General features: G+C 42.4%; 1 protein-coding gene across 3 annotated transcripts in view; it reads left to right on the top strand.

Moving 5' to 3' along the window:
* The first annotated feature begins 7744 nt into the window (after window positions 1-7744).
* The window catches only part of ADARB1 (adenosine deaminase RNA specific B1), a 128250-nt gene continuing 111575 nt past the window's right edge, over window positions 7745-24419 (top strand). For 2 of the 3 annotated variants that reach the window (XM_075829700.1, XM_075829701.1), the window contains exon 1: window positions 7745-8035. The gene's annotated coding sequence lies outside the window, so the exon portion shown is untranslated. Of the gene's footprint in view, window positions 8036-8080; window positions 8316-24419 lie in introns of those variants that run through there. The other variant, XM_075829702.1, reaches the window with a different exon arrangement.

The raw sequence follows: 24419 nt of genomic DNA, 5'->3' as shown, positions 1-24419 counted from the left end.
GGACCGCATGTCGGCCACATTTCCCGGACCGAACACAGATCAGGGAGCCGGGCTGACGCTAGGTGTTCCTGCCTCCCCGCGGGAATACTGTGCCGTACTTAAAAAGTGTTTTCATATAAATAAATATTTTTTCATAAAAAATATTAAAAGTTAAAAAAGAAAACCCTTTCCCATTTTTCCTCTAAAGTAATGTAAACCATAAACAAAATTGGTATCGCCGAATTCCGTAAAAGTCCGAGCTATTACAATATACCATTATTTAACCCGCACGGTCAACGTCGTAAAAAACAAAAAACAAAATAAACGCCAGAATTGCTGCTATTTGGTAACTTCATATCCCACAAAAAATGTAATAAAAAGTGATCAAAAAGTCCCTGCCTCTTAAAGTTTTTTTTTTGTACGAGTTCAAAAAAACGCCCTTTTCCCCAAAATGGTACCATTAAAAACTACAGCTTGTCCTGCAAAAAATATGCCCTCGTGCCGCTCAATTGACGGAAAAATAGAAAAGTTATGTCTCTCAGAATTTGGCGACACAAAATAAATTTTAATTTTTGCAGTTAGTTTTTTCCTTGTAAAAGTAGTAAAATATAAAAAAAACTATAAAAATTTGGTATCGCTGTAATCTTATTGATCCTCAGAAAAAAGCTAACATGTCGTTTTAAAACTAAGCGCAAAAAAACAATGGAGGAATCACTATTTTTTTTTTCATTTTCTACCCCACAAATATAACTATATAGATGGAAAAATAAAAAAGTTATGGCTTTTGGAAGGTGGGGAGGAAAAAAGGAAAATGAAAATCTGAAAAATGGCTGTGGCCGGAAGGGGTTAAACACCTATTTCGGCTGATCTGGTTGGCTAGGCAATGTCTTCTTTCTTCCTGGGCACTTGTTGAAATTAATGGGCCATCCATATAATGCACGGATGAGACGGGTCCTCCAGATGCCTCTTTGTAGCAGCTGTCTCCACTCTGGCTAATAGAGGGGGATCTCGTGATGGAAACCCCCCTCTATTACATTGATATGCCCTAACAGCATATGCAAAGGTCTAAAGCAGATAATATGCAGAAGTGGTGTGGGGTGAAGAGGCTTCCCTGAATGAACCTCCAAATTGCATCATGGTAGGGATTCGTGGGGACGTCAAGCTCATGGTACTCAGTCGCATCAAATACGGCACTAAACTTGGCAGTAAAATCTTCTAATATGGAATCTTTTTTATGTCATAAATATATGTATTTATGACATCAGCACATTTGTCATCATTACTACAGATGTTTATTACCACTGCAGGCTTCATTCATTGTGAAGTCACCCAAAGTGTTCTGAAGTATTAACCCTTTGACGCACCATGGCAACACTGTACGTGGCAGGTACAATTGACAATATACTGCAATAAATTAGTCTTGCAGAGCATTATACCAGCAATCTAGCGATCGCTAGTTCAAGTCGCCTACGGGGACTAATAAAAAAATGTTAAATTACGTTTTTAGTAATGTAAAAAAAATATATATATATATTAAAAGTTAAAAAAAAACGTTTCCATTTTTTTTTCAAAAGTAATGTAAAACAAAACATAATTAGTATCTCCGCGTCCGTAAAATTCTGAACTTTTACAAGATAACATTATTTAACCAGCAGGGTGAACAACATAAAAAAAAAAGTGAACAAAAAGTCTTATTTACCAAATAATTTCACCAATAAAAACTAAAACTTGGCCCGCGAAAAAATAAGCCCTCGCACCGCTCAGTCAACGGAAAAATAAAATAGCTATTGCGCGCAACAAACATTTTTTTGTCTGTAAAAGATAAAAAAAAACTGCACTATTTTGTATCGCCTTAATCGTATCGACCTGCAGAATAAAGTCAAGTTGTAGTTTTTATCGCCCGGTGAAATCAGTTAAAACAAAACCCAAATAACAATGGAGGAATCACAGTTTTTTCCAATTCCAACCCACAGAGAATTTTGTTTCCCAGTACATTATATGGTACTTTAAATGGTGCCAATAAAAACTAAAACTCGCACTGCAAAAAAATAAGCCTTCATACCGCTCAGGCCTCATGCACACGACCGTAGCCATGTGCACGGCCGTGATTTTCGGGTCGGCCGGCAGCAGACTATCAGCTGCGAGCCGCCCACAAATCGCGGGCCATGCACATGGCCGCAGCCATTATTTTCAATGAGCCTGGACCGCAGAACACGGCTGTAATAAGGCATGCCCGTTCTTTCTGCTGTTCGGGCTCCTGGGCCATGCATGGACCGTGAAAACCACGGTCGTGGGCATGGCCCCATAGGAATGAATGGGGCCGTAATTCTCCCGTGGATTTTCGGGGGAATTGCGGCCGCAAAAGCACGTTCGTGTGCATGGGGCCTAAGTGGGGGAGGCTATGTGTGGAGCTATCTACCATAGGGGAGGTGCTGTGGCTATGTGTGGCGCTATCTACCAGATGGGGGGGCGCTGTACAGGGGGCACTGTTACTGCGTGGGGGCACAAAGGGGGCATGGTTACTGAGGGGCACTTTTATTGTGTCGAGCACTAAGGGATTATTGTTACCATCTGGGGTACTGTGGATTACAAGTTTCTTTAAAGGATGGGGTATAGGTGCGGAGGGTGCTGGAAAAGCAAGAAACCAACATGTCTGTGTGGCAAATTCCGCAGAGACGGGTCGTGACCAGAATAACTTGTCACAGTGGTCTGGGCCGGATGGAGAAAAAAGGGAAAGTGAACGACTAATCAGAGAAAACATCACTTGTGAGTCACTGGATATAAATGTACTGTAATCACTTATATCGTCTGCAGAGCTCCTGTGTTTAACTGGTATCTACTAATATATGGTCACTATATGGTGGTAATATTGGTCTTTGTATAGTGGTTTTTATTCATTAACAGTATCTGGGTATTATTCAGTCACTATGTGGTTATGGTGTGGCGGTATTATATTGTGTTATTTGTTCTATTGGTCTTATAATAGTGAGTTGTGTTCAGTAACAGTATGCAGGTAATATTTAATCTGGTATAGTGGTATGATTTAATAACTGTATACGTATATAGATATTTTTTTGCGTGAGCGTGGGTACATATGCTTTGGGGCTTGCAACACTCCTGGACGCGCTAGAAATCAGCGATGCAGTTCTGTACACACCGCCTTCTGTATTGACTGCATTATTGATACAATAATTCAGCATTTGGGGCCCCACTTTTAAAGTGTAGCTAAACGTTTAACAAGCTTTTGACATGTCATAGTAACATGTCAGAAGTTTTGATTGGTGGGGGTCCGAGCTCTAAGACCCCCACCAATCGCTAAAACAAAGCAGCTGAAGCGCTCGTGTGAGTGCTCAGCCGCTTCGTGTCTGTTCGGCTTTTTCTGGAAATATATGTATCGGAGTACGGGGTCAGAAATTTGTTAAACATTTAGCTACACTTTAACTTTACCGATGGCCACACTTTGTCCAAAACCGGCCCTGTGTCTATGAATGTTTTAAAAAAAGGTAATTACATTTGTAAGGAGGATTTCCACTCTGAATATGGCAACATGTTAGTAAATCAGAGTTTAGGGCAGTAGCCAAAGTTTGGTAATTATGTTTTTTTGACATCAGATTACTGTACACTTCCCTGGATAACAAATTCTGTAAAGGCATTGATGGGGTCCACCCACTATAGTAGCAGATGGCAAATCTATCAATAGCATATGCTATCATTTACTGTTAAATTTGTGTCTTACCGCCGGAAATCCTCAGAATTAAGGACCGGCAGAGCTGGCTACAGAACTTTACAGATTTTCCCTGCACAGCGATGCTCCCGGCCACCCACTGTGGAGGGAACTACAACACAGCTCCATTCACATGAATAGATCTGTATTGCAGTTCCCTGCACATCGTGGGGCCTGGTCACTGTTGGGAAGGCAATAAGCCAAAATGAACTTGGCCCCTTCTTCTTTGTGATCACCTGGAGTTATAGAAGTTGGACTCCCGCTAATCATATTGTTATGGCATATCCTAGTGATCTGCCATAACATTGCAAGATGGGAATATCCCTGTATACCAGCAAGCAAAGCTGGGGGAATCCAGCCCTGAAGGCTGTAGAATTGTAAATGCAGTTCTGGTCTATAATACAGACTATAACTGTATCTGTACAATATAAGATAATGCAATTCCTTATGCATGGGTACCTGTCACTCAGCAAACTGCCAGATTGCTCCACCTCCTAAATTCCTCCCATTGTTTCTAAGAATCAAAGGTTGGAATATAATGAATACCTAATCTACACATTTGGTGTCATCTGATCACTTGGTTCTTTGGGCCAGAACATTGCAGGCGCCAATGCAACACGATCACAACCTGACTTGGAATGTCTATAGTCAAAGACCAGATCAGTATTGAAGTTCTGGCAAACACTCAACGAAGGAGACACTTTCTATGTGGAGGTGGGTGATGTGACTGTTTAACTCATTACATGCTGTATGCTGAGTCTGTGGACAGAAAAAATGCTGCCATAAATAGAAGCCTGTAGTTTGCTGACAGATGCTGCTTATAGGTGGGATTTTAGTTCAGCACCCTCGACCAAAGGCATAACTTGAGGCTTCTGGGCCCCTAAGCAAACTGTCTACTAGGGCCCGTAATCCTGAGGGTATGTTCACACGGCAGCGTCCGATACGGCTGAAATTACGGAGCTGTTTCAGGAGTAAACAGCGCCGGAATTTCAGACGTAATGGCATGTGCAGGCGTTTTTCGCAGCGTCCATTACGGACGTAATTGGAGCTGTTTTTCCATGGAGTCAATGGAAAATGGCTCCACTTACGTCTCAAGAAGTGACAGGCACTTCTTTGACGCGGGCGTCTTTTTTGACAGCGGCGCGTAAAAAAAATGACCGTCGGCACAGAACATTGTAAAACCCATTCAAATGAATGGGCAGATGTTTGCCGACGCTTTGGAGCCGTATTTTCGGACGTAATTCGAGGTTAAAATGCCCGAATTACGTCCGTAAATAGGGTGTGTGAACCCAGCCTAATTGTTATGCTCAGGCAGTAACTTTTGCAAACAAAGTACAGTCCAGCGATCCACTTGACAATATAGGGACTTTATTAAAGAAGCATAGAAAATCCACCCAGCAAAGTGAAGTGATAATAAAGAACGGCTTATGCGCTTCGAACGCCAACTGCGTTCTTAGTCATAGCCAACTGCGTTCTTAGTCATAGCTAACTGCATTCTTAGTCATAGCCAACTGCGTTCTTATTCATTGCCAACTGCGTTCTTAGTCATAGCCAACTGCGTTCTTAGTCATAGCCAACTGCGTTCTTAGTCATAGCCAACTGCGTTCTTAGTCATAGCCAACTGCGTTCTTAGTCATAGCCAACTGCGTTCTTAGTCATAGCCAACTGCGTTCTTAGTCATAGCCAACTGCGTTCTTAGTCATAGCCAACTGCGTTCTTAGTCATAGCCAACTGCGTTCTTAGTCATAGCCAACTGCGTTCTTAGTCATAGCCAACTTTTGCACCCCCTGCAGCTTTTCCACTGGCCCTGCACCATCTGCAAGTCATAATTTGTGTGTCCACTGTTCAGTGATATGGGATATTATTAGGGATGGGCAATTCATCGAAAACAAACCCAAAACCGAGATTTAGCACAGATAACATTTTGTGTATTCGCTAGGATTTAAATGTATCTGCGTCCTCAGGACTCAGCGCAGTATAATGCATTATAATCGGCGTGAGTGGCTCAACACACACAGGCGTGACACAGTGATGTCATTGTGTCTGTCTGCGCCGAACCACACAGACCGGAGGAGCAAAGGAATCTCCTCCACTCGTCCTTGGAACGGGGTTAGGTGAGTATGTATTTTATTATTTTTATTAAGCACTATTGGGGCTGTGTAGGGGCAGCTATGGGGGCATTATACTGTGTGGGGCAACTGTGAGGGAGCAGCTATAAGGGCATTATACTGTGTGGGGAGCTTTATCCTGTGTGGAGGGCAGCTATTGGGGAATTAGAATCTGTGGGGGAAGTTATGGGAGCATTATACTGTATGGGGGCAGCTATGGGGCAGTATAATGTGTAGCAAAACAGTTTTCCTATAAGGCAACTAACCCTATTTTCCACACTACTAACAGAAGGTATTGAATTGTCCTATTCACATAATTCCTAATAATGAAAATAACCTTTATTAAAGGCACGTAGCCCATATTCTAATAACAACTCATGATCCCAGAAACGTTATCACTTGTAATGGTCAGTCTCTGCTAACAGCAGTAGAATTAATATACTGTCTATACTAGAGGGAAGCGTCTGCAGACCGCTAACCCAGAATTGATTCTGAGCTGATGGTGTGTTAAAAATATTCAACAAAGCCCCCCCCCCCCCCCCCCGACATGTTTCGCGGAGATGGCTTCCTTGGGTGTACAATGGGGCAATGATAACGTTTCCAGGCTCATGGGTTGTTATTAGAATATGGGCTACGTGCCTTTAATAAAGGTTATTTTCATGATTAGGAATTATGTGAATAGGACGATTCAATACCTTCTGTTAGTAGTGTGGAAAATAGGGTTAGTTGTCTTATAGGCAAATTGTGTTATGTCATAAAATTTACCTGTCACCTACTGGGACAAATATTTTTGTTTTTCTTTATTTTTTGTTTATTGGGGGGGGGGGCAGTGTCAGGGGGTATATTATATACAGTAGTATATAGCAGGTTCAGGGGTGTATGATAATTAAAAGGAGTAGCATGCAAATAGGGGGCATGGCATGCAAAAAGGGTGTGGCCTACATAATTGTTCACTAATTGTGATCGAGGTTACATGTTCAATTGATCGTGATTTTGGTTTAGATCATAATCGCCCAGCCCTAAATATAATATATATATTATATATATATATATCTCTCATTTTTAATTGTCACCAGAAAGCCATATAATAGGAGATCAAAAGAACCTTTGGATTAGTATCAGCAAGCTCCAGACCCGTGCACAATGCTGCTAGCTTCTGGGAATCTCATCATCTAATAAACCCTTTTTGCTTTGCCCCCGTGTATGACAAAAGCAATACAAATAGAATTAATTAGAAAGAAGAGACTATTATCTTCTTCTATTAGCAAAAGCTTAATCCCCCGACGACAATATTATAGGTCCTGACTTGCCAGAGGGTCACAGCTGCCTCCCCCTCATGACACGGCCCGATCCCAACACGACACCTTCATCAGGGTATGTTCACACGGCCAAATTTCAGACGTATACGAGGCGTATTATGCCTCGTTTTACGTCTGAAAATATGGCTACAATACGTCGGCAAACATCTGCCCATTCATTTGAATGGGTTTGCCGACGTACTGTGCAGACGACCTGTTATTTACGCGTCGTCGTTTGACAGCTGTCAAATGACGACGCGTAAAAATACAGCCTCGTCAAAAGAAGTGCAGGACACTTCTTTCAGACGTTTTTGGAGCTGTTTTCTCATAGACTCCAATGAAAACAGCTCCAAAAACGAGTTGGTAAAAAAATGAGTTGGTAAAAATGCGAGTTGGTAAAAAACGTCTGAAAAGCAGGGTCTGTTTTCCCTTGAAAACAGCTCTGGATTTTCAGACGTTTTGGTTGACTACGTGTGAACATACCCTCAGGGCTTCAAAAATCCTGACTTCAGTGACGCACGCGAAGGGGGCGGTGCTACCGAATGAGAACGCCCTCTTACGTAGACTATTGTCAGGGGCGGCGGGGACGCGAAGTAGGCGTGGTGAGTGACGAGCTATTCTGCGCCGTGATTGGCTAGGGTTGTGCGCGCGTTGTTGGCGGGAGGAGAATAGCGGAGCGCTAGCTGTGTGAGAGTGCGCAGCACCGGGCATAGCACCGAGCTACGGCTGACAGGGAAGGTGCAACTGACTGACAACCCGCGGCGAAAACGACAGCGGGGACACAGAAGCCGTCCCCACGACTCGTTATTTGCTACAAGGGCCATTGTCACCTAACATTGTCCAACGGAAAACCCTGCTGACACCCCACCGGAGCGCCCCACTGTAGCCGACCGGCCTGCCAGTGGTTCTCTCAAGAGACCGTGAAGGTGAGAGCTGGGTATCCTGGACGTGCGGCTCCACATGCACACGGTGGAATAATGGTGCTTGTCGGCTCCCTGATGTTCAGCTATGTGCCTGGTGTTATACGGTGCAGCAGCTGATACTCAGATGTGGAACGTGCGCGTGTTACCATTCATTGTATTGTGAGGTGGTGGTAACTGCATGTAATGCTGGCAGGTGAGGCAGGCAGGGCAGCGGGTTATATACATGCAGCCAAAAGAATGGGAACTGCTCCTGAAATGCATCTTCCAGTGGATGAAAGAATGGGTAAGGAGTTCTTGCCTTTGGCCCCATGCGCACAGGGGGCCTTTCTCATACACTGCAGGCTGTGGGGGAGCATTCTCGCTATGGACCTTATGGATTTTGACTTCGTATCGGATATGTTATTGAGACACATACATATATATATTATAATATATTAGTGTATGTGATGAGAGCTTGAACTGATGGAGCAGACTTTCATTGGATGGATCTGATCCTCTTTAGTGCCACAGACAAAACAATCAGCCGCTTTGATTGTTCATCATCTTTATGTCCAGACAGAAGCACGGGGTGAGCGGTTCATCGTAGTAGCATGGGGGACATTACAATATGATTGCGAGCCACAGTGCTCCTCAGACTGTCAGATATGTTGCTGTTTTGTAGAAGTTTTTGGTCGGTGGTTTTCAGTAGATGGACTGAGCATTTTAGATTGTGTCTCTTATTTACATCCTGAGCAAAAAGAACCTGGTATCATGTGGCATTAAATCTGTGGCAAGCTTTACTCTATGGTCATTGTTGTATTGTAGGAAATTTCTCGCTGACCGGTTAAAGTTATAAAATGAGTGAAAAGGGAAAGCAACCAGTCACATCACTCCATTAATTATCTAAGTTGCACTGGACTCAAGTGATGGCTGGGATGATCAGCCACTACTGCTCCAGTTTTCCACATGTTTTGCCTTCTGACGTAGCCTCTCCCACGCAGGTGTAGGCTTCCATGTCTGACCACTACTTATTTTGAGCCTTTGATTGTTGATGTGAATTTTCAGGATTAAAAACAATTGCAAGAAAGTTGTATATGACTAAAAGAACAAATGATTTACTCTTCAAGATCTCCCACGCCGATGGCTTCAGGGGCCCAGCTAGTCTTTGTTTACACCTCTGCCATGATGTGTTGTCCAGACATGTGACTCATGTCACTACTGTGGCCAGTGATTGTCTACTGTGGTCATGTTTTGGGACAACGTGTCATTTCTGCAGCAGCGTAAATTTAGACCAACGGGGAACCACAGAATTATCAGCATGGCAGCTTTGAGACGTGAGTAAATTGATATTACTTGCTATGTGTTTTTTTTTTTTTTTTTTTTAAAGCCTGATAAACCACTGTAAACACTACAAATGCAACAATGTCTGTCAGCAAGGGATTTTCTTTCATTCAAGTTAATAATAAAACATCTTTTTTGGATGAATAAGTGGAAGAGTTTTCCATAGATCCCAAACAATCAGTTGTCCCCATCACTTAGATTTGAAGAATATACGTAAGTTTAGGGTTTTATTCACATAAATCTCTAACTTTAAACCCCTGCAGAAATTCCTGCAACAAAACCTGCAGTATAAACTGGGTATCTTAGGCCTTTTGTTTTATTTTTTTACCCCCGAGGAGTGGACCTAAAATGAAGCTGTAATGCCTGAAAGCGTTATACGTTATATTTGCATGCAAAAACTACAGCTGTAAACTATGGGACTTTCAGCATCAAGCTCTACACTTCCTTTACCAGTTTTCCACATTGTTTACTATGGTACTCTGTAAACAGTGATCTAATTAGGTTGAGCCTAGTTTATGGGCCTGCTTGACCATCTGCTCTCTTTTTTTTTTTTTTTTTTATAACCTATATTGAGGCGGTTCACTGACTGATCTAGGAACCCCTCTTTTTCCCCCCACACTTACAGGTCCCATTAAAGACTTTATATCACATACATAATAAACATCACTGAATTTTAAATCTTGATCTTTGGTTGTGATGCTGGGAGGATGATACTTTTCTATGCATAGATGGAAAGCTTTATAGCGTTTCTGCTTGGTTGTAGTCTTGGTTGAATACAAGGTTACCCTTGAAAATATTCTGTCAAGCGGTTCAAGAGTTTAAACCCATACTTATTTGCTTTCGTAAAATTATATAATAGAGTTTCTCTACATAACGGATGCTGTAGTTAGTGACACAATCTGGAATTAATGAATAGCCAGAATTAGATTGACATATAGATTGCTCTGCATCCAGAAAGCCTGCTGCAGCATTCCTGCCCCATCCCCCACACGTAGATCCTGTCATTAGAAAGCTGATCACAGCATCCCTTAGCACCATGCTAACATGTACAGCCATACCTCACATTGTAATGCGCACTGGTTTTGCAGTGTCCAACTGAGATAATAAAATGGGCCTTTCACGGCTCTGTTGTAGCGTCCTTCATTGTGTCTTGTACCAAATAAATACTTTTTATTTAGTGTGTTGCTGTTTGTAATGCTTTGCACGTTTCACAAGTGGAAGGATGAAGTGTTATTGCTTTTGTTTTGTAACCTGTCTGTTGACCTGCGTTATCACTCATCAGAAGCTCTGTTAGGCAGGGTTCACATTGTAGTTTCCCCCCACCCCCATTTTTGAAATTCTGGAAAAGCAAAAGCATCTGAAGAATGCATTCATATATATTTTTTTAATTACCCATGCGTTTTACAAACTATTTTAGCTGTAAGCCTATGACTAGTAAAAAACAACTTACAGCTGAAACGCTTTGTAAAAATGCATGGGCATTTAAATACCACATGCGTTCTTTAGATGCGTTTTTCCCCCCAGCATTTAAAATAAAAAAAAATAAAAACAGGCAACAAAAATGCAAAATGTGCGCTCAGACTTAAAACATGTTTACCATTTAAAGGGCTACTTCTATTATACATGTAAAATGCTTGTAAATTAGACAAACTGGTACCTCCATCATTAGTGGTGTCAGTGGCTGGGTGAGGAAGCGCAAGTGCAGGGAAATTTGGAAATAGCTGAGCACTTTTTAAATGTAAAACACCTTTATTGCCGACGAGGTTGATTTATATCTGAATTGCACTGGTATTGCTCCAAAAATCTGCTGCAATTGTAAAGATAACTTTTATTGAAATAAGAATTTACTAGGACTTTATCTATAGAAATACACATCAGTTGTGACACAAACACCTCACACATTTTTTTCCCCCCTTATGGATATAAATATAAATTACACTGAGGTCCTGCTGTGATTAAAAATACAAAAAACGTTCTTTAGGCCAGTTTGCGGCGATTGTAATACCGACGTAAATCTAATAACCCAAACTAAGGGCCTGTGCATGGCAGAGACCAGTTCACATAGGTCATATGGCTCTTTATTACGGAGCCGTGCAGCCTCTGAACTCTACTGTACAGGCTTTCTGGTGCTGTGTGTACATGGAGATATTCTTCCCTAGAAGCAATGCTGCTTGGAGAAGCAAAACCTCATTACATACGGCCCTTAGGCATAAGCAGATACAGTAGAGGTCTCGTGCACCTGTATAGCCGCCATATCACTGCTCCGTACAGAATGAGGCAGTTACTGAGCCTTAACAACATTACAGATCCATTGTCTAAAATCAGCCTAAATACCAACTTAGTATCTTAAAGGGGTTGTCCCGGTTTCAGTAAACTAATGTTTTCTTTAGTATAATTAAGTTCTACAATTGTCCAATATACTGTATTAATTTCTCACGGTTTTCAAGATCTCTACTTGTTGAGTAGGAAAATTTATTGTTTGTTTCCAGTGGAGAAAATTCTGTCCGTAGTCATGTGATGGACGCACAGGTGCTTGGATTGTTACAGTTAGGCCCCATGCAGACGACCGTAAAAAAAAAACAGTTTTTGCGGACCGCAATTGCGGTCCGCAAAAACAGACCCATTCACTTTCATTGAACGCGGACACCTTTCCATAGCACTACGGAAGGGTGTCCGTGCCGTGGAAATGTTCCTGGTATTATGGAACATGTCTGTTCTTTTGCATTTGTATGGGAGCACTGCCCGAAAATTCGGCTGTCAGTCGGCGGCCGGACGTGCCCGCAGTCGGCGGCGGGCCGTGATTGCGGGTACGGTCCTGTGCATGGGGCCTTACAGTATGTGTATCACAGCTGGGTTTTCTAACAATCCCAGCACCTGTGTGATCATCACATGACTGGACAGAATTTTATCCACTGGGAGAAAACTATGAACGTTCCTACTCAATAACAAGTTAAGATCTTTAAGACCGTGAAAAATTCAGAAATACGGTACATCTCTAGAATGTTTAAATATACAAAAAAAAAGTTAATTTGCTGAAACGGGACAACCCTTTTAACCCCTACATGTTGCTGATCTGGCTATTTACGTTGCTGCAGCCAATACCTCGTGATGCAGCAATGTTAAATAAAGTCAGTCTGCAAAGTGCCATTTGGGAGAGCTCATCGCCCGCTCCCTGGTGCAGGGGTATGGTTAGTGACTTCCCCTGTCTTAACAGAATCAATTGGTTCCGTTATTGCCACTGTCTGTCATAAATTAACTATTTATGATCACAGTGATGTGAATACTACTTCTGAAGCGCAATGTGATTGTGCTGTCAGAAGCAGTTCACCGCTGGCTTCTCCATGCAGTGCTTATATCCGGGACTTCCCCTGTGATAAAGGAACCAGTGGCGCTATCTACAGTGGGGGATGTGGCGCAGATGAGAGGATTCTCTCATCCCCACCCTTAGAGCATCTGTGTAATAGTTATTGCCCCGCTCCTGACGCGGTCTGCATGAGGCACTGCACTAATGAGTGGCAGCGCCTGCACTGAGGATAGAACATGGGGGTGTTTTTCAGTGCTGCCGCTCATAAGTGCAGCGCTGGTCGCATCACCTTATGCTGACCGCGCGTACTTATCAGGACTCGGGAGCGGGGCAAGGCTGTATCTCACAGCCGCAGCCCAGCTCTCATACGTTCATGTGTTACATTGCTAAGCTGTGCGGCGTCACCGCTTAGTATCGAAATACATTAAATAACGGTATCGAACCGTTTGAGGGTGCACGGCATCAAAACAGTATCTAATTTTTGATGCATTGTGCAGCCCTAGTGGGTATAGTGTTTGTTTCTATTTTGTACTCTCCAGACTTGCGGATTTTACTGTCGATCCCCAGGTAAGGGTATGTTCACACGGCAACCAAAAAACGGCTGTAAAATACAGAGCCGTTTTCAAGGGAAAACAGCCTCTGATTTTCAGCCGTTCTTAAAGCATCAAGCGTTTTTGATGCACTTTTTACGGCTGTTTTTGGAGCTTTTTTTTTCCTATTGACCCAATGAAAAACGTCTTCAAAAACGGCTCAAGAAGTGACATGCACTTCCTTTTTACGTAGCCTTTTTTTATGTGCTGTTTTTATAAACTGCCGCGTAAAAGACTGCGAGGAAGGGACTCCTAGCGTCGTACATAACTATGATGCTAGGAGCCCGGCTCCCTGCAGTGTGTTCGGTCCGGGACTTCCGGCCGAAACACGTTCTGTCCATTACGGACGTAACATGGTCGTGTGAACTCAGCCTTAGGGCTTGTCCACGCGTAACAGATTTGCTGTGTGTTTTCTGCCCAGAATTGCGGTCGGAAAATACGCAGCGGAGTAGAGTAGGAGCAAAGCGGGTGTGATTTAATGTCAACCACACGCTGTGGAAAAATTCAGTCCAGAAATTCCACTGCAGTGCGTAATTTTAGTTCCGCAACATGTCAATTATTGCTGTGGAAAGTGAACTGAGTCCTGCGTTTTTCTGATGTACTGCGTAATTTGCTGCGGAGACACTGCAGAATTTCTTACAGGGTGCGGAAATAGCATCACCGGAAGAAGGCAAATCCACATCACACAGACATAGAAAAAAACACACTAAAAACAGCAACAAAATTGCACTATTTTCAATAGTTAAAAAAACGCATGAAATGGTGAAGATTTTTTGTAGCAGAATTTCTTTAGCAGATGGTCTGCTAAGTTTATGCATAAATGGAGTGGAAATTTTTTGCAACAAATATGTTACGTGTGGACAAGTCTTTACTCATCAAGGCCTCCCACACACGAGCGTGTTTGGTCCGTGATATACGGTCTGTATGTCGGCTGTGTTTCCCAGACGGAACACACTGCAGGTAGCCGGGCTCCTAGCATCCTAGTTCTCTGACGCTAGGTGTCACTGCCTCGCTGCGGGACAAGTGTCCTGTACCGTAATCATGTTATCAGTATGGGACAGTATTTCTGCAGAGAGGCAGGGACACCTAGCGTCATAGATAACTATGATGCTAGGAGCCTGGCTCCCTGCAGTGTGTTCAGTCCGGGAAATGCGGCCGACATACGGACAGTATATCACGGACCGAACACGCTCGTGTGAATCCGGCCTAAGGGTATGTTCACACGTAGTCAACAAAAACGTCTGAAAATCCAGAGCTGTTTTCAAGGGAAAACAGACCCTGCTTTTCAGACTTTTTTTTTTTACCAACTCGCATTTTTCGCGGCGTTTTCACGCCGTTTTCGCGGCGTTTTTTACGTCCGTTTTTGGAGCTGTTTTCATTGGAGTCTATGAGAAAACAGCTCCAAAAACGTCCAAAGAAGTGTCCTGCACTTCTTTTGCCGAGGCTGTATTTTTACGCGTCGTCGTTTTGACAGCTGTCAAACGACGATGCGTAAATAACAGGCCGTCTGCACAGTACGTCGGCAAACCCATTCAAATGAATGGGCAGATGTTTGCCGATGTATTGGAGCCGTATTTTCAGACGTAAAACGAGGCATAATACGCCTCGTATACGTCTGAAATTTGGCCGTGTGAACATACCCTAACTACTAAATCTTTCTCCAAGACCAGAGGTACGATTTAGGAAACAGCTGACAATAGAAGTGGAGAGGGGAGGTGGGTGAGGCAGCCAGATAGAAATGCTGCTGCATCTTACAGTATGTGTTCTATCTCACCCCAGTCCTGGATTCTCGGCTACACTGTTCATTACTGTGGTATTATGTCCTTCATAGTGCTGCGGTTTCTGAGGGAGTGCTACAAGAGGTTGGGGAGCAGGATGTTCTTTTCTCTGTGTGTGCATTGTATGACAGACATGATAGACAGACTTCACTCTTTTTTTTCTCAAATCTGACGTCCCTTTGTGATAATTTTTTTTTTTTTTTTCAAGCAATTCTGAGATTTTGTTTTCTCATGACACATTGTACTTTCAATGTATCGACAATTTTATCACTGACTTAGTGTTTATTTGTGAAAATTTGCAAAAAGTAGCATTTTTCTAAATTTTATTTATCAAATGAGTTGCAAAATGACTAGAAAATATAGTCAAGACATTGACGAGGTTAGAAATAATGTTTTTTATTTGAAATAATAATTTTTTCCTTCAAACTTTGCTTTAGTCAAAGAATGCTCCATTTGCAGCAATTACAGCATTGCAGACCTTTGGCATTCTAGCTGTTAATTTGCTGAGGTAATCGGGAGAAATTTAACCCCATGCTTCCAGAACGAAGAAGTTGGATTGGCTTGATGGGCACTTCTTGCGTACCATACGGTCAAGCTGCTCCCACAACAGCTCTATGGGGTTGAGATCTGGTGACTGCGCTGGCCACTCCATTACAGATAGAATACCAGCTGCCTGCTTCTTCCCTAAATAGTTCTTGCATAATTTGGAGGTGTGCTTTGGGTCATTGTCCTGTTGTAGGATGAAATTGGCTCCAATCAAGCGCTGTCCACAGGGCATGGCATGGCGTTGCAAAATGGAGTGATAGCCTTCCTTATTCAAAATCCCTTTTACCTTGTACAAATCTCCCACTTTACCAGCACCAAAGCAACCCCAGACCATCACATTATCTCCACCATGCTTGACATATGGCGTCGGTCACTCTTCCAGCATCTTTTCAGTCATTCTGCGTCTCACAAATGTTCTCCTGTGTGATCCAAACACCTCAAACTTCGATTCGTCTGTCCATAACACTTTTTTCCAATCTTCCTCTGTCCAATGTCTGTGTGCTTTTGCCCATATTAATATTTTCCTTTTATTAGCCATTCTCAGATATGGCTTTTTCTTTGCCACTCTGCCCTGAAGGCCAGCATCCCGGAGTCGCCTCTTCACTGTAGACGTTGACACTGGCGTTTTGCGGGTACTATTTAATGAAGCTGCCAGTTGAGGACCTGTGAGGCGTCTATTTCTCAAACTAGAGACTCTAATGTACTTGTCTTGTTGCTCAGTTGTGCAGTGGGGCCTCCCACTTCTCTTTCTACTCTGGTTAGAGCCTGTTTGTGCTGTCCTCTGAAGGGAGTAGTACACACCGTTGTAGGAAATCTTCAGTTTCTTGGTAATTTCTGACATGGAATAGCCTTCATTTCTAAGAACAAGAATAGACTGTTGAGTTTCACATGAAAGCTCTTTTTCTAGCCATTTTGAGAGTTTAATCGAACCCACAAATGTAATGCTCCAGATTCTCAACTAGCTCAAAGGAAGGTCAGTTTTATAGCTCCTCTAAACCGCAAAACTGTTTACAGTGGTGCTAACATAATTGCACTAGTGTTTTCAAGTGTTTTCTAATCATACATTGGCCTTCTAACACAGTTAGCAAACACAATGTACCATTAGAATACTGGAGTGATGGTTGCTGGAAATAGGCCTCTATACACCTATGTAGATATTGCATTAAAAACCAGACGTTTGCATTTAGAACAGTCATTTAGCACATTAACAATGTATAGAGTGTATTTCTGATTAATTTAATGTTATCTTCATTGAAAAAAACTGTGCTTTTCTTTCAAAAATAAGGAAATTTCTAAGTGACCCTAAACTTTAGAACGGTAGTGTATATCACCCCATTTTAAAAACTGCACCCTCAAAGTATTCAAAACGGCATTTAGAAAGTTTCTTAACCCTTTTTGTGTTTAACATGAAATAATGCAATGTGGAGGTGAAATTTACAAATCTTTTTATTTTTTTGCAGAAAATCTGTTTTAATTCACTTTTTTTTTTTCCCTGTAACCGTTTTACCAGAGAAACGCAACTCAATATTTTATTGCCCAAATTCGGCAGTTTTTAGAAATATCCCACGTGTGCTATGGACTGAAGCACAGGCATCCAAAGCAAAGAAGCACCTTGTGGATTTTGGGGACTCCATTTTATTAGAATGTTTTAGGCACAATGTCCGGTTTGGACAGGTTTTGTGATGCCAAAACAGTGGAAACCCGCACCCCAAAAAATATACACCATTTGGCAAACTACACCCCTCAAGTAATTTATCAAGGGAGGCTTTTTTTGCTGTTTTTAGTGGAATTGGGATGTAAAAATTGTGGTAATAAACTGTTTGGACACATGGCAGGGCTTAGAAGGGAAGGGGCACCATTTGGCTTTAGGAGCTCAAATTTTGCTGGAATGGTTTTCGGGTGCTATGTCACATTTGCAAAGCACCTGCGGGTGCTAATTTATCAAGGGGTATAGTGTTGTTTTTTTGTGGAACTTGGTGGAATTATGCCATGAAAATGTATAGAATTTTTTTTCCACTAAAATGTTGACATTTTTCATTTCTACAAGAGCTAAAGTAGAAAAAGCACCCAAAAGTTTGTAAAGCAATCTCTCCCGAGTACAGCAATATCCCACATGTGGTTATAAACTGCTGTTTGGATACACGGCAGGGCTCAGAAAGGCAGGAGCGCTACTTGGCAGGCAGATTTTGCTGGAATGGCTTTTGGGTTTTATGTCGCATTTCCAAAACCCCATGCTGGGCCAAATTGGTGGAAACCCCCCAAAAGTGATCCCATTTGTGAAACTACACCCCTGAAGGAATTTATCGAGGGGTATAGTGAGCATTTTGACCCCACAGGCTTTTTGCTGAATTTAGTGGTATTATGCTGTGTAATTGAAAAATAAAATTTTTGTTCTGACAAAACGTGGACGTTTTCAATTTTTTACAATGAATAAAGGAGATAAAACACCCAAACATCTGAAAAGCAATTTTTCCTGATTACAGTAATACCCCATATGGGGTCATAAACTGCTGTTTGGACACATGGCAGGTCTCAAAGGCAGGAGCCCTATTTGGCATGCAGATTTGCTAGGTTTTTGGGCACCATGCTGCATTTGCAAAACTCGGAGGTACCAGAGTACAGTGGAATCTACCAAGAAATGAGCCTATTTTAGAAACTACACCCCTCAAGGCATTTATAATTTGCCTGGACGTATGACAGGACTCAGAAGTGAAGAGCACATGCGCATTTGAAGTCTATTTTGGTGATTTTTCACATCATTGACCTACAATTGCAGGGCTCTGAGGTCAAATAGTAAAACAAACACCCAAGTAATGACGCCTATTTTGGAAACTGCACCCCTTAGGACATTTTAGAGCCTTAGTCTCTATACACACACACGACAGGGTCCGTGTGTCGGTTGATAAAATCTGCTGTTTTGCATCCTTTCCGTTCTGGGCCGTTTTTAACAGACTATTTTGACCAGTTTTGCATCCGTTTTAAAAAACGGATGAATTTCATTTGTCAATTATTTTTGCCACACGCTTCCCTCTAGATAATGCCACAGCCCCCCTTGTAGATAATGCCACACGCTGGCCCCTGTAGCTATTGCCGCTGTAGGGGACCGCTCCAGGAGAAGTAACTGTCCATATATGGACAGTGAAGTCAGGGACTTCTCATCCTGGAGAGGAGTGCCCAGCAACAGCTTTGGCAACGCTGTGGCCGAGGATTAGGTATTCCGCTCCTACAGGGAGCAAAAAAAAATCTCACATGCACTTCTCATTGTGAGGAGGAGAAGAGAGCGACAAAGCACGGCCGTCACTCGGATCACATCCAAGTGGCAGCCGTACTTTACTCGGCCCCAGAGACTTCTATGGGGCCGAGTAAATAGGACATTTCCATTTTTTTTAAGTAAAAAAATCAGCCGTGTGAATAGCCTCATTTGGGATCTATTGGTCCTACTGCGGCCGTGTGAACAGCCGTCACACGGCCGAGTTTCCCTGTCGTGTGAATAGGGCCTTAGTGAATGCTTTAAGATCCTGCCGCAGCTGCTTAGCTGGGTTGAGGTATGGACTTTGATTTCAACATCTTGCGTGTTTTTTTTTTTTTTTTTTTAAGCCATTCAGATGTTGAATTGCACACCACTTGGGATCATTGTCCTTTTGCACGACCCAATTTCAGCCCGGCTTAAGCTGCTGGATAGATGGCCTCAAATTTGTTTCAATTATATTCTGGTATGAAGTAGAGTTCATCGTTGTCTGGCTGTAAGCTTTCCAGGTCGTGTAGCTATGGAAATTTTACTTATGAGCAACTAAATTTTAAAGCTCCCTGTACACACATGTCAACACATCTCCAGATAATCTGTGTATGAGGGCAGCAAGATTGTCTGCAAAAAGCAGATGTCTTTAGAAAGAGGATGGGGAATGTTGGATTTCAGAGTGGCGGATTCCTTGTTCTATTGGTGTATAAGCCGCTGTCAGAGCTTTGTCTCCTCCTTCCACATTGACTGAATATGCCCACTCTGTGTGGTCTTATTGCAGCCACTAAACCACCAGCATGTTTTGCAGCTGGGGTTTAGTGTTCCTAACCTGCTCACGTTCTGACCGTTCAGGCAATAGTAAAATAACTTACAAGTTGCTGTGATCAGACCGGGAGTGACATTGTGTTCATGTGCATAGCGCACATTACGGCTGGATGATTAAAATCGCAATCAATAGACCATGTAACCTCAATAACCATTAATGAAAGATTAGGCTACACCCCTTTTTGCATGCTACGCCATCGAATTAATATTTATCCCCTGAGCCTCCTGTAAACTACTGTATATAATATACCCCTGACGCTGCCCTCACACAGTATAGTGCTCCCCACACCGTATAATGCCCCCCATAACTGCCCTCCGCACAGTATAATGCCCCAATAGTGCCTAATAAAATACAAACTCCTCTAACCCTGTTCCAACGAAAAGTGGAGGAGATCCGTCTGCTCCTCCAGTCTGTGGCTTAGCGCAGACAGGCGCGATTACATCACTGCCTTGTGCCTGTCTGCGCCGAGACGGCGATACATAGTAAATGGTAGAGCATGGACCTTACAGCTCCCTGCTCTACCATTAGATTTAATGGTATCATATCTACGTCCCGAGGACGCAGATACAGTTGAAACCGGAGGAAAAAAAACCTGAAAAAAGTGAAATGTGCAGAATTGCGCGGAGTTAAATTTTTTTCGTTTTCCCAACCCTAGCGCGCATGAAGTTAAGGATAGTACACTGCATATGCGCAGTGAAGCTAGGTATAATGTCCTCGACTTCAGGTGTGCAATGCGCGTGCACCCGATGTTGCTGGATTCTTCACCAGAACTCCTCTGTAACTTTACTAACTATTACCGACACTGACCGTTTTGAGGTAGGCAGGTTTTTAACACTGAGCCCCAGCTGTACAACTACATGCTAGTGGTTTAGTGCAAGTGACAGGTTCCCTTTTAAAGGAAAAATCCACACAATCTTTTTGACATACAATTTAGATATGTAGCTAACTTAAACACTAAGCTAGTATCTCTGATTTCAAAAACTATACAGCACATTTTGACACCGCTCTCAGAATTTTTATCGTTTAAATGTCTGAAGCTGGCAAAACATAAGTGACTTTAGGCGGTTGTCGTTTTGGATGATAATGTCTTAAGTTAAAGGGGTTTGTTGTCCAGTCACAGGATGGTTTTTCATAGTGATGACCTATCCACAGCCATCTGCCTCAGTCATGGACATCTGGTGCCCGGAGTCAGTCAAAGCAGCTGATTGGTACGGGTGTTGGACCACCACTGATCATATACTGATGACCTATCTCTTAGGTCATCAGTGGGAAAATAAACGCCCGTGCCTGGAAAAACCCCTTAAAATGACAAGTCGATGACTGATTTCTGCCTTGATCTGTTGCCTAGTCTCAGCTTTTATTGATGGGATGCAGATCTGTCATTTTACATGAAGCACTTTCCAAAAAATGCACTACCCCCCCCCCCCCCCCACACACAACGATCAAGGAAAAAAAAAAAACTCCCACTTGCACGGCAGATCAACTTTGGTTTTGGAATGAGATGTCCTACGAGCTCATAAAGATGTGGTGGGTAGTTGTCTACATACTTTTGGCCATATAGTGTATCTATGGCAGATTAGTTTTGAATGGATTTACCCTTTTAAGGGGTCTCCTATATAAAGGCTGGAGCTTCAGAGGACTTCGGCTGATCATTCTTTATTGCTCAGCTGTTAAATTGTGGTTCGCTCTAGAGGAAAAGGGATAAAAACATTGACCCATAGTGCAGCACTTCCAAAAGGCACCGGTAAATGACGGAACGAGCAAATGTTATGCTGACCTTTTTAGATTTTGTGCTATAATGGTCACAACGCCGAGGACCACATGTGTAATATAGGGTGATAGTCAACTGCTCCTTCCTTTAGCCGGACCTTGAGAGATTCATGGCCGCGATGGGATTAGGTCAGAGGAAGGAATTCGTAATGGTGGGCACTGTTGACATCTGGAGTCAAGGAGTGTTGGTAGTAGTGATGTAAATTTATGTGGACAATGCCTTTCAACCCCGAAACGGTGTATTCATCCGGTCATCACAAAACGTAACATCATACAATAAATACTTAAAAATCACGTAAAGAAGTAATGTAATTTATTAGAATCCAGTAGATCAAGTTAAGATACACAACAATTCGGAATAAGAAAAGCTAACATGTTCATCAGGTTAAAAGGTAGGAAATAAACTCTTGTCCAATACTTCTGTGTAAAAAAGATAAAAACGAAAATACACAAGTATAAGGCCTCATGCACACGAACGTGCTTTTGCGGCCGCAATTCCCCCAAAAATCCACGGGAGAATTGCGGCCCCTTTATTTCTATGGGGCCATGCACACGACTGTAGTTTTTATGGTCCGTGCATGGCCCTGGAGCCTGGACCGCAGAAAGAACGAACATGTCTTATTACGGACGTTTTCTGCGGTCCGGGCTCATTGACAATAATGGCCGCGACCATTTGCATGGCCCGCGATTTGCGGGCGGCTCGCGGCTGACAGTCCGCTGCCAGCCGACCCTAAAATCACTAATGCTAATGAGCATAAAAGAGTCATATCTTCAGTCTTCAAGTCTTTCCGAGTTTACCCCGCCTCCTTACTTTTGATTGACATCTACTCTCCTTCCCCCAGCACACACAATCCCTCGCTTCTGCATTGATGTCCTTTTTATTACGCTAAAAAACTTGAAATGTTTGCAGACCGTTATTTACAGTTGGAGTTTAGGAGCGGGGATAACGGTAATGAACTTTTGATAGCAGCGGCCAATGAGGGATATGTAAAGTTCAATAGGTGAAATGCTGGTGACAGGTTCCCTTTAAGGACACGGCCAATCTTCGTGTATTCATTTTTTTTCCTCCCCGTCTGCCAAAAGCCTTAACTTTTATTTTTTCGTCTACATAGCTGTGAGGGCTTATTTTTTGCGGGACAATTTTGTCGATTTTCATGGCGTTATTTATTGTTCCACATAATAAACTGGGGAGCTGAAAAAAAAATATTTGTGGGGTGAAATAGGCAAAAAATCTGTTTGCACCATTTTTTTTTTTTTTGCATTGTTCAGGCGGTAAAAACTACATGTTCATCTTCTACGGGTTGATACGATTATGGTGATCCCAACACCACTTTTAGAAAAAAGCTATTTGCTAAAAAAAATAAATCGCACTCAAATCAATCGATCACATTTAAGTTATGAACTTAGATGTGATAGTTTACAGGTGAAACAGACACACAGGGCCAGCCGACACTGAACCCGTCAGGTCCACGGGACTGACTGATTCAGTGAATAGCGAACGATACAGTTCTGTATAGAGAATACAGAACAGCTGCATCTCCAAAAGTAAAACTATTTTTTTTAATAAAGACTAATTACAAAGTTTCACTAAACACACTGACTAATCTATATATAAATTGCCCTCAAAGGTGTACAGCCTTTAACGGCTGCCACGTACATGTACGTGGCATGTCGTTAAGGGGTTAATACAATCGTTCGTCCACATACATTCCGATCGTTGCGCCATTTTTTTGAATGAAGCAAACAACCGCTGATTGCTATGCAGTATTGTCGTTTGGCACTTTAAACACATTTATGGTCCTATAATTAATTGAGATGTTTCAATACAAATGACTACCAGTGAAGACAATGAACCGACTGAAATATTCATGCCTGTTTCAAAATGTTTCTTGGACTTGAACTGAAATGCATACCTTCGGTTGTATTTTCTGTCTAAATACCAAGTAGATTGTTTTCTAGCATTAGCAATTTGTACAGTTGTCAGTCTATGAATCACTTTCCAATTTTGGTGGTGTATTTGCTTTTCTTTAACATCCCACATTACCCAGTTTGACTGGAATCCAAACCCTCAGGTGCTGCTTATAAAAGCTATTGCCCAAATATATGCATGAGGGAGTGTGTATTGCATGCTTTCACGAGTTCAGTTTTTTTTTTTCTCCCCTCATTTTTGAGTGGGAGAATATTTTATATTCGATTCTTGGAAAAACAAAGGATAAAACTGGTGTGTGGAAGGTGACAGCTTGCATGCTATTTTCTTTGTTTGGTCATGATGTGACATTTTATTCTCCTGCAGCCTAGCCATCTGTTACCTTTTTAGCCATATACTTTTTTTTTTTCTGTATTTAGTCTTTCAGACCGTTACATCTGTAATATGTCAGAGAGAGCATTTATACCTGTTAACCTAGGGCTGCTCCATTTACTGCTTGTTTACTCTCAATGGCCATGTGCCACGGTGAGCGAACTGTGCCTGTCCTAATGGTATATACAGGGATGATGATGATGAAGGGGGGGGGGGGTTATATACAGGGATGATGATGGGGTGGGGTTATATACAGGGATGATGATGATGGGGGGGGTTATATACAGGGATGATGATGGGGGGGGGGTTATATACAGGGATGATGGCGGGTTGGTAGCTTTACATAACCACAAACAAAAAGAGTTGGTCAGTTCCTCCTAAAACATGAAACGGATATGCAGGTGCTAATCTGCCGTGACTAATGTATTACCAGTAACAAGAAAATGCAGATGCACACCGCAGGCGTTAAGATATATATATTTATATACACACACACTTATTGTTCATTATGCATTTTTATTATTTTTGTTGCATTACTGCTATAGTTATGCTAATAATTGTGAGGTTCTTAGCGCTCAGCTTGATCAAAATGTGCGCGAGCCCACCTGCCACGACAAGGCGTAGGGACCCCCTGATAGAGGTCGCCTTGTCGTGGCAGGTGGGCTCGCACATTTTGATCAAACTGAGCGCGAAGAACCTCACTATTAACTATAGCA

This window comes from Rhinoderma darwinii, chromosome 6 (genome assembly GCF_050947455.1).
Source record: "Rhinoderma darwinii isolate aRhiDar2 chromosome 6, aRhiDar2.hap1, whole genome shotgun sequence".
In the NCBI taxonomy this organism is placed as follows: domain Eukaryota; kingdom Metazoa; phylum Chordata; class Amphibia; order Anura; family Rhinodermatidae; genus Rhinoderma; species Rhinoderma darwinii.
This window is presented reverse-complemented; position numbering and strand designations above follow the sequence as displayed.